Below are 10,655 nucleotides of genomic sequence, written 5' to 3'. Positions count from 1 at the left end.
ACTGAGTGCAGCAGCAACAAGCTTTGACGACAGAGCCCGTGCATTTCACTCCAAGGCTGCACGTGTCTGTAAGAACGGGCCTCGCCAAGCTTGACGACAGAGCCCGTGCATTTCACTCCAAGGCTGCACGTGTCTGTAAGAACGGGCCTCGCCCATCTTATACAACTTGCATAGGAATCTAAGGAATATCAGCAACTCCATACAATAACTAAGGAATTTTTTTTCAGAGTAAAAATGTGTTGTGGAGCTTAAGTAAAGACTGACAAAACATTGCATTCCCTTTTCCTTGAATTTCTTTCAGACTAGTAGGCATCAACATGTAGAATAATGGAGCTCTCTTTGGAAAATGGTGACGAGGCTGAGGTTTCTGATTATAGCTACACATGCTTTAAATAGCGATCATAATTAATTATTAAGACACGTAGTCTTCCTTTACGTGTAGAGACTAAAACCGTAAGGAAAAAAATAGGAGATGTCGGTGTGTGATATCTTCTAAGGCACTGGAGCTTTAAATGGGATTAATGTCGGTCAGCGTTTTAGGAATGGAGATGTCACTTTTGAGGAAGTGTCTCCAGGAGACGTTGCTGCTCTCACAAAGTCATGAAGAAGGAAATGCTGTGCTTTTCTTTGAACTGGTGCTGCCCAATGCTGGGGGAAGAGGAGGAAGATCAGACACTTGCTCCGTGTATCTCCTCACTGTGGTTTGCAGAAAACATGTGCCAGACACGGGAGAAACTGTCTCCTCATTAGCAGAGACGCTAAAGGGTCTAGACGGTGCCCAAAAGGGGTGGCATGCGGTGTATGAAGGGGTGAAGAAAGGAATGCAGCTTGCTAGATTCATTTCCCTTTTTGATTTTCGGCAGGCCGACTCTCATTTCCCCAAAGGACATGCAGAGTTGGCATGGAGGTTCCCGGCCTGGCCAGCCCCTGGCAGGAGCTGTGGACAAAACTCTGAGATTTGGGGCTAAATGTGCAGAAACAGCAAATGCTGATAACTCCTCCAGACCTGCTGGCATTCTGCCTCCCGGCCACTCACTCCACAGCGTGAGAGGACCGGGTAGGGGATAGACTGAAGGAAGCCCTGCGGGCATGCATGTGTGCAGAAGTGCTGGTTTGCACACGCGTCTGCGTGTGGCTGTGTAAGCTGTGCTCTGTGAGCAAGAAGAAAGAAGATCACGGAGAGCATTCAGATGCCCTTCAGCCGGATATGCAGCTTTTGCTTTTTCTTTTTCTTCTTCTTCGTGTTCTTCTTCTTCTTCTTTTTTGCCTGCTTGGCTACAAAAGTCCAGAGGAAGTGAATCCACACTTGCTGATGACCTCATTTCCAGCGCTTCCCAGCAACTCGGCCGGCCTCTCAGGGGGAGGCTTACTCAGCCAGCCCCTGGGGACTGATGGGAATGGAGAGTGGGGAGAGCAGGCCTGCAGCTGCACCCCAATTCCACTCTGCCAACACCCACTCCCACCTCTCCCATCACGGACTGCAGCTGCCCTCGTCATTCTTAAGACGAGAGACTCAGGTGATAGTCAGCCCGAGTAATGAGGGGCCTAAGCAGAGAGGATCCAGCCAACAGGCTGGGGTCGTAAGTTCTATGCAGGGAGACTGGACTGTGACAGGAACAAGTTCCCCGTGAGCATGCCATGGAAATTAGTCACCCAACAGAATCAGCAAAACATCTATTACTGATGACATTCGCCAAACTGGAGATAAATTGAGTGCTTTGTCCTGAACCAGGGACGATGATATGTGACTTTTATTAAATCAATAGATCAATTTAAAGCCAGTAAGTGAACTTCCAGAGATTGATCAAAGCCATGGATAACCCAGGGAGCTGAAAGGTCAACTCCCCACGAAACGGCAGCTTGCGACCAGCGGGGGCAGCCTGTGAATTTGCAGAAAGTTAAACACCACATTCTTTTCCTTTCTCCTCTCATTCCTTCAGTTTCAGAGAAAAGTAGAAACACGCTGTATTGTGCAGCTAACTATGTGCACATCCGTTGTTTAAAGATGTCATAGGCACTGCTGGATCCTGGGGAGAGAAGCTCTCCATGAAGTTCAAGTGCTTTACACCAGCAACGCCCCTCCAGGCACATTCCCACCTCCTTCAATATTCACATTTGTGATTTGTCACCCTTATACAGATTAGAAAGTTGAGGATCCTGGAGGGGCTAAGTGACCATACTTGAAATGGGAGGAAGAAACGTGAAGCACAAATGTGGGCATGAATCACAAACTTCCAGCCAAGGAAGGCCGCAGTGTTGCACGCAGGCAGGAGTAACCCACCGCGCCGCACTGGATCGGAAGCTGCAGACTTAAGAATTGCCTCCGGGTTGTCCCCGCCACCTCCCGCTCCCCGCCTGGTGCCACCCTCCTCCCCAGGCCTCTAGGGTAGAGCCAGCTGGGAACTGTTTCTCTACATACACACAGCACATGTGTGCACACACACAGAAACACACGCTCACACACACATAGACGTACACACATGCACACACACAAACACACACTCCCACACGTAATCACACGCTCACATGCATCATCACACACTCCTATACATAATGTGATCCATACATAATCACACACACACACAAAACCACATAAAAACACACACACACACACAAAACACATAAAAACACACACACACACAAAACCACATAAAAACACACACACAAAACACATAAAAACACACACACACACACAAAACCACATAAAAACACACATACACACACACACAAAACCACATAAAAACACACATACACACACACACAAACCATATTCACACACCACAGACATATACACTAACACACACACAAATACATAACGCACAATCATACATTCACAGACATCATCACACACATACACACTAACATATACATAAACACGCACACATACACACACACATAAAAACATACACTCACGGGCCGGGCGCGGTGGCTCAAGCCTGTAATCCCAGCACTTTGGGAGGCCGAGACGGGCGGATCACGAGGTCAGGAGATCGAGACCATCCTGGCTAACAGGTGAAACCCCGTCTCTACTAAAAAAAAAAAAAAATACAAAAAACTAGCCGGGCGAGGTGGTGGGCGCCTGTAGTCCCAGGTACTCGGGAGGCTGAGGCAGGAGAATGGCGTAAACCCGGGAGGCAGAGCTTGCAGTGAGCCGAGATCTGGCCACTGCACTCCAGCCTGGGCGACAGAGCGAGACTCCGTCTCAAAAAAAAAAAAAAAAAAATACACTCACACATACATAAACATACACACAGAGACATAGACACATAAACACACACTCACAGACATACACAAAAACACACACACAGACACATTCATACACTCACACAAACACAGACACTCATGCACACTCACAATAAACACGCCCATACACACAGACACGGACACACTCTCTCACACACAGAGGACACAGGGCCATTCCAGCAGCACTCAGTGAAGACTGCGGGGCTGCATCCCGCTCCTCAGCTCACCCCATCCCGCCCTCCTGCGCAGCAGTCTCAGGTCACAATGCAGAGATTGAAAAACGCCATTTTCATGTGAACATGCAGAGAGGAACAGAGAATGTTAGTACAGGATACACAGTGGCAATATTGAAATAAGAAAAAGTACTAGATTCTGCTGGGCGTGGTGGCTCATGCCTGTAATCCCAGCCCTTTGGAAGGCCGAGGTGGGTGGATCACTTCAGGTCAGGAGTTCGAGAGCAGCCTGGCCAACATGGAAAAACCCCGGGCGAGGTGGCGCATGCCTGTAATCCCAGCTACTAGGGAGGCTGAGGGAGGAGAATCGCTTGAACCCGGGGGGTGGAGGTTGCAGTGAGCCGAGATTACACCGCTGCACCCCAGCCTGGGCGACAGGAGCGAGATACCGTTTCAAAAATAAATAAATAAATAAATAAATGAAAAAGTACTAGATTCTGAGAATGGCCTTTCTGTGTATTAAAGGAAAAGACATTGCTTGAGGGAGCTTGGTAAGAGTGGTGACCAATCGTCAAGAAGAAAAGGAAATACCATGACAGCTTCTTTTTTCGAGACAGAGTCTCATTCTGTCACCCAGGCTGGAGTGCAGTGGCGCCATCTCGGCTCACTGCAACTTCTGCCTCCCGAGTTCTAGCGATTCTCCTGCCTCACCCTCCTGAGTAGCTGGGATTACAGGTGCCCGCCACCATACCCGACTAATTTTTGTATTTTTAGTAGAGACGAGATTTCACCATGTTGACCTGGCTGGTCTTGAACTCCTGACCTCAGGCGATCCACCCACCTCGGCCTTCCAAAGTGCTAGGATTACAGGCATGAACCACTGTGCCCGGCCAGACAGTTTCTTTTAAAGCTTGTATCTGGAGAAGGGTAGATCTTTGAAGTGTGGATTGGGTTTACCAAGCACAAACTGTGTTCTGAAAACTTAAAGGCTTTTTTGACAGTGTTATAGAATTCACACATCAAGGGAACAATGTCGATATTCTATTTTATACTTCTTCATCAGGGCCTCTCCTATAGGACCTTGTGGGGCTCCCTTTGCACAGTTAGCTCACATTGGCTTAGGTGCATCTCAGGCTGGTGGATCAGGCCCTCAGGTGAGAGGAGGTCACGTGGCTGTTGATCACGCAGACGGTGTGAGTCCTGGTATCCTAAAGAGGTGGCTCCAGGGGCAGCGCGGGGTCTGCGTTTGAAACTGTCAACTGTAGAGAAAGATCAAATCCTGATCAGGCAGCGCCAACTTTCAGTTAGTCCACCGTGAAGGTTGCACGTTTAACAAACTGAAAAGCTAACATCTTTAACTGGACACTCATTGTGTTCAAGTAACACTTTATCAAGCCTCGTGTTTAGAAAAAAAGTTGTTCAAATAACACTTTACCAAACTCCATGTGTAGAAATAAGGAGCTGGTAGAGGATGCAAAGCCTGAACTCAAAAAGCTTACATTCAAATAAGGTATTGAAAACAAGAATTACAGAAACAGAAGAAATATATTCTTTATGGCTGTTCAGAAATGTCAAGGAGTCGCTAAAATAGCTGGGGTGACGTGGAGGCCTCAAGACAATTTGAATCAAAAGCCTCTTCAAGGAGTGTGAAGAAGAGTGGGAGGGATGTGGGTTTGTGTCCAGAAAGGAGGGAATGCCAAATAGAACATCTTGCATGAAGCAAGCTGAGAGGCAAGAGTGGCCAGGGCCCCATGACAGGACGCGTTTGGGGAGAAGACAGAAGAGCGAGCTTGGACTTCATCTGCACCTTAGGCGGGAAGGGACCCCAGTGGAAAGTTGTGGAGGTCTGGGCCAAGAGCTGCAGGTTTTATTTCAGTGGAAATGACAGACATTGAGGCTTCCAAGGAAAATGGTCCAAGGGCCAGGGAAGTTCTGTGGACACAGGATGGGGGAGGGCGTCACCTTCGGAAGTTCTGGAAGTGGAATCACCTGCTGTGCGAATGGGAGATGGAAACAGGTGACAGGAAGCAGCTTCACAGGTGGGTCAGAGATGGGCTGAATCCTGGGGACAAAAGAAACTCGCAGATAGCCCGGAAGTTATTAATCCAGACTTCGGGGGTGGCAGGAGTCTGGTAACAGAGACACAGAGAAAAGATGGGCACACGAAGGCAGCCTAATGTGGATCTTGGATTTAGATGTGTATAGCTTGAAATGCGAATGGATTTCTAAGTGGAGATTTCCTACCCACCCCTGCAAAAAAAAAAAAAAAAAGTTATAAATTACGGCTGGGCTCAATGTAGATGAGTAGAGTAGAAACCAAGGCCTTGGAAGTACCAGGCTCTGGCACTGCATTTGCCCTCACACTGTGGCAGAAGAGACTTGGGTACCCAAGACACAGCTTCGACAGCTGGAGAAGCCCAGCCTGGGGGGTTGTCTAGCCCACAAGTAGGAAGATCCATGGTTGGTCCAATTCAGTGGAAGAATGCTGATTATTGCATTGATCCCTACTGACAGAGGTCACTAGTAGAATTCCACTGGATTCTTGCTCTTGTCCTACGGGACACTTTTTGTGGGGAAAAATTTATATATATGTATATGCTCTTTATGCTCCCTTCTCTCTCTCTCTCTCTTTTTGAGGCAGGGTCTCACTCTGTTGTCCAGGCTGGAGTGCAATGGCACCATCTCGGCTCACTGTAACCTCAAACTCCTGGGCTCAAGTGATCCTCCCACCTCAGCCTCCCAAGTAGTTGGGACTACAGGTGTGCATCACTACAGCTGGCTAATTTTTTAAATTGTTGTAGAGACAGGGTCTCCCTGTGTGGCCCAGACTCGAACCCTTGGGCTCAAGTGATCTTTCCACCTCAGCCTCCCAAAGTGCTGGGATTATACACATGAGCCACTGCACCCAGCTTCTTTTTATTTTAAATCATTTTGGGGGGAATAATCTTAGATATACAGAATAATCATGAACATTCATTTGTTGTCATGTTTCCATAGTCTCCCCTGCTCTGTGACTTCTCAACTGCCCTTGTTTTTGATGACTTTGACAATCTTGAGCACTACTGGTCAGTTACCGTGTAGAATGTGCCTCAACTTGTTTTTCTTTTCTGATGTTTTTCTCATGAATAGACTGCAGGAAATGGGTTTGGGGGAAGATGCAGAGGTAAAGTGTCATTCTTGTCAAGTCACACCAAGGGTACATGCTCTCTGTGTGGTTGGCCACTGATGACATGGGCCTTGGTCCTCTGGCTGAGGAAGTGTTTGCCAGGTTTGTCCAGAGTAGCCGCTTTCTTCCTCCTCCCTCCGCTATCTTTGGAAGCAAGTCACTAAGTCCAGCCACCCTCAGGACACAGGTAAGATGGCGGGTGAAATCACACTCCACAACTTGGACAGGGAAATATCTATGTAAATAATTTGGAATTCTATTATAAGAAATATGTGTTCCTTCTCTCCCATTTATGTATTCAATCATGTATTTATGTCAATGTGAGCTCATGTATTTGTTGTATTCTTTACGTTACGACACAGTACTACGTTAGTTACCTTTGTGCTCAAATTCTTACAGCGTTGGCCATAGGGAGATTTTTCAGGTTGGCTCTTGCGCCCCTGTGACGTGCCCCCATCCTCGTATTATTTGAGGGCTTTCTTGCTTTTTGCCACTTCAAGATCCTGCAGGCTCATTCTGTATTTTCCCTGACCCAGCCCTAGAATGAGCCATTTCTCCAAAGAACCCTGGTTCCTTTCACTGGAGAACTGTGTTTGGAAACCAAGATGTGGACTCAAGATGTGCTTGAGGCGGCTGCAGCTTCTTTGCTTCCAGGCCCTCTGGGCAGACAGAGCTGGACATCGATTCTGCACACCCATCGGTGTATACACACCGCTTCAACTATTTGTGTGTTCTTCCCTGGCGTCTATACTAAGATACACTTGAGTTCACCCTGATGTCTCTGACTTCAATCCAGCAGCCTCTCCCCTTCTGCATCTGTAACTTCCCTCTCCAGTGGGGAGAGAGCTGGCTTCCAGCATCTGCCTCTCACTTACTTCTTTGCTTGACCTCAGTGTATATGTCAAGCTGACGCGGAATTGCTAACCCGTACCCCATTGAGCACTTTCATCTGCGCTTTTGACACACAAAATGTTCACATATTAATTTGTACACAATAAAAGCGTGAAGTCAGCATAAATGCCCATGAAAGAATCAGGATTCAAAAGAATTCCAGTGATCGGCTAGAATAATGAATCCAAGTAAAAATACAAATAAACACAAGATGCAAGAGTTCAAAAATAACTAAATGACACAGGCAGAAGAGAATAGAGACCAAGCGAAAGGGGGAGAAGGGTGGAGGAATTTTGTTGACCCCAAGCTCAAGGTATGAGTTACTGCTAAAGACAGCCAAGGATCTGAGTCTGCACTGATGAAAATAGAATATTCCAGTAAAGGAAAGAAAATGCCCCACTGGCCTGCGTACAGGTCAGACAACATCTCTACCGATACATTATATCCATCCTTTGAAAGAGTGCGTAGGAGGCCAGGCGCAGTGGCTCACACCTATAATCCCAGCATTTTCGGAGGCCGGGGAGGGCAGATCCCCTGAGGTCAGGAGTTCGAGACCAGCCTGGCTAACATGATGAAACCCCGTCTCTACCAAAAAAAAAAAAAATTAGCCAGATGTAGTGGTGGGTGCCTGTAGTCCCAGTTACTCGGGAGGCTGAGGCAGGAGAATTGCTTGAATCTGGGAAGTGAGGATTGCAGTGAGCCAAGATCACACCACTGCACTCCAGCCTGGACTACAGAGTGAGACCCTGTCTCAAAAGAAAAGAAAAGAAAAGAAAAGAAAAAAGAAAGGGTGTGTAGGAGAGAGCGAAGAACCGTCAGGAGGGACAGGACCACACTCTGAAAAGACTAGCAGTGGTGAGATGTACCCTACCTCGCTCCAGAGAACAGAACTGAGGCCAGCGAGCCGAAGGGTCACTCCCTACCTGATGGGGCTGAGCAAGGATGTGGCAACTGACCAGTCCCATTCACTCCTGATTGCGGGGACAGCCCACTGTCTGCACAATTAAGATTCACAAGACCAGAGGGCAACACTGGGAGTCATACCCTAGAGAAAGCTTCAAGAAAAAGCTACAGAAGACAGTCCATCGAGGTGGTGAATGACAAAGTTTCAGTGACAATGCAAATGAAGTGAGGAACCAAAATAAGGCAGGTCAAGGGACTAGGAAAGCTGAGATCAAGGGTCAGGGGGAGAAGTGGCCAGGAGGAGATGCCTGAGGATAAAAATCCCACTTTCTGTTCAATGCCAGTTATAGTTTGCCCTCGAGCTGTGTCTGCTTGAAGGGCACAGAGCAAAATGGGCATAATGAGGATGATGAGAAGACAGAGCTTGTTTGATTAGAAGATAAATTTTCTAACAAGTACAGTTGTCAAAAACTAAAATCTAACCCCTATCCAGAGAGCGTTTCAAACGGAGTGGGACAGGCAGCGCTAGCAGTGGTGACGGCCAGTGACTGTCTGGTGCAGACACGGCGTGACTGTAAGAGATCAGCACATCCTGGCTGGAGCCACTCTGGGCTTTGTTGGGTTTAGAGGGCAACTAAAACAGGCTGAACAGAGAGGGTCCCCCGAGGAAGTAAATAATAATAGAGATTCAAGATGCCTGGGATGAATTAGCATGCTCAGATGCCATACGACACTGGAAACATGTATGATTTGACTTGACATTAGAAGTTGCTTTTGTTCTTTCTTTGACATACACATTTTTAATTTAAAAAGATAACCTTGGCCGGGCGCGGTGGCTCAAGCCTGTAATCCCAGCACTTTGGGAGGCCGAGACGGGCGGGTCACGAGGTCAGGAGATGGAGACCATCCTGGCTAACCCGGTGAAACCCTGGCTCTACTAAAAAAATACAAAAAAAGCTAGCTGGGCGAGGTGGCGGGCACCTGTTGTCCCAGCTACTCGGGAGGCTGAGGCAGGAGAATGGCGTGAACCCGGGAGGTGGAGCTTGCAGTGAACTGAGATCCGGCCACTGCACTCCAGCCTGGGCGACAGAGGGAGACTCTGTCTCAAAAAAAAAAAAAAAAAAAAAAAGATAACCTCAGCTCTCCGGGTTCGAACCTAGTTGGCCGTAACATAGTTGAATGCACCAAGAGAGTTGGAATGGTTGGTAAATACGGGACCTGCTAGAGTGCCTCCCTCCGGAAGACGGCGAAGAAAATTGAAATCAGCCAGCACGCCAAGTACACTTGCTCTTTCCGTGATAAAACTGAGATGAAGAGATGAGCTGTGGGGATCTGCACTGTGGTCCCTGCATGAAGACAGCAGCTGGCAGTGCCTGGACTTCTAACACCACTTCTGCTGTCACAAGAAAATCCACCATCAGATGACTAAAGGATAAAAGACCAGTAGACGCTCCTCTCCTCTTTGAGACATCACTAGCCTATAATAAATGGGTTAATTTATGTGAATAAATAAGTAACTGGCTGGGCACTGTGGCTCATGCCTGTAATCCCAGCACGTTGGGAGGCTGAGACAGTGGATCACCTGAGGTCAGGAGTTCAAGACCAGCCTGGCCAACATGGTGAAACCCTGTCTCTACTAAAAACACAAAAAATTAGCTGGGCATGGTAGTGTGCAGCTGTAATCCCAGCTACTCGGAAGGTTGAGGCAAGAGAATTGCTTGAAACCAGCAGGTGGAGGTTGCAGTGAGCCGAGATGAAGCCGTTGCACTCTAGCCTGGGCAACAAGAGTGAAACTCCATCTCAAAAAACAAACAAACAACAACAAAAACCCTATAAAAACCCACACACTAAGTTGAGGCCAGGAGCCTAGAATTCTTTTTATTTATTATGTTTTTAGTTTTTATTTTGAGAGACAGGCCTTGCTGTGTCACCCAGGCTGGACTGCAGTGGCACCATCACAGCTCACTGCAGCCTGGAACTCCTTGCCTCAAGCAATCCTCCCACCTCAGCCTCCGGAGTAGCTAGGACTACAGGTGTGCGACACCGTGCCCAGTTAATTTTTTTTATTTTTATTTTTGTAGAGCCAGGGTCTCACTATGTTGCCCAGGCTGGTGATTCAAACTCCTGGCCTCAAGCAGTCCTCCCACCTCGACCTCCCGAAGTGTCAGGATTATAGGCATGAGCCACCTCGCCCAATTAGGAGTCCAGAATTATAATTCTGACTCAGGATTAGACTCCTCTTGAGATCTCAAGCCAATTGCTTGCTTCTCTGAACCTTG

The 10,655-nt window shown here is 47.7% G+C and overlaps 1 pseudogene; it reads left to right on the top strand.

The window, feature by feature from the left end:
- The first annotated feature begins 5,361 nt into the window (after window positions 1–5,361).
- LOC112427691 (large ribosomal subunit protein eL43-like) lies at window positions 5,362–9,885 on the top strand (annotated as a pseudogene).
- The last annotated feature ends 770 nt before the right edge of the window (window positions 9,886–10,655 follow it).

Source organism: Macaca nemestrina, chromosome 5 (assembly GCF_043159975.1).
Source record: "Macaca nemestrina isolate mMacNem1 chromosome 5, mMacNem.hap1, whole genome shotgun sequence".
NCBI classification, from domain to species: domain Eukaryota; kingdom Metazoa; phylum Chordata; class Mammalia; order Primates; family Cercopithecidae; genus Macaca; species Macaca nemestrina.
The sequence above is the reverse complement of the archived record's forward strand: the minus strand, read 5'-3'. Positions and strand labels throughout refer to the sequence as shown.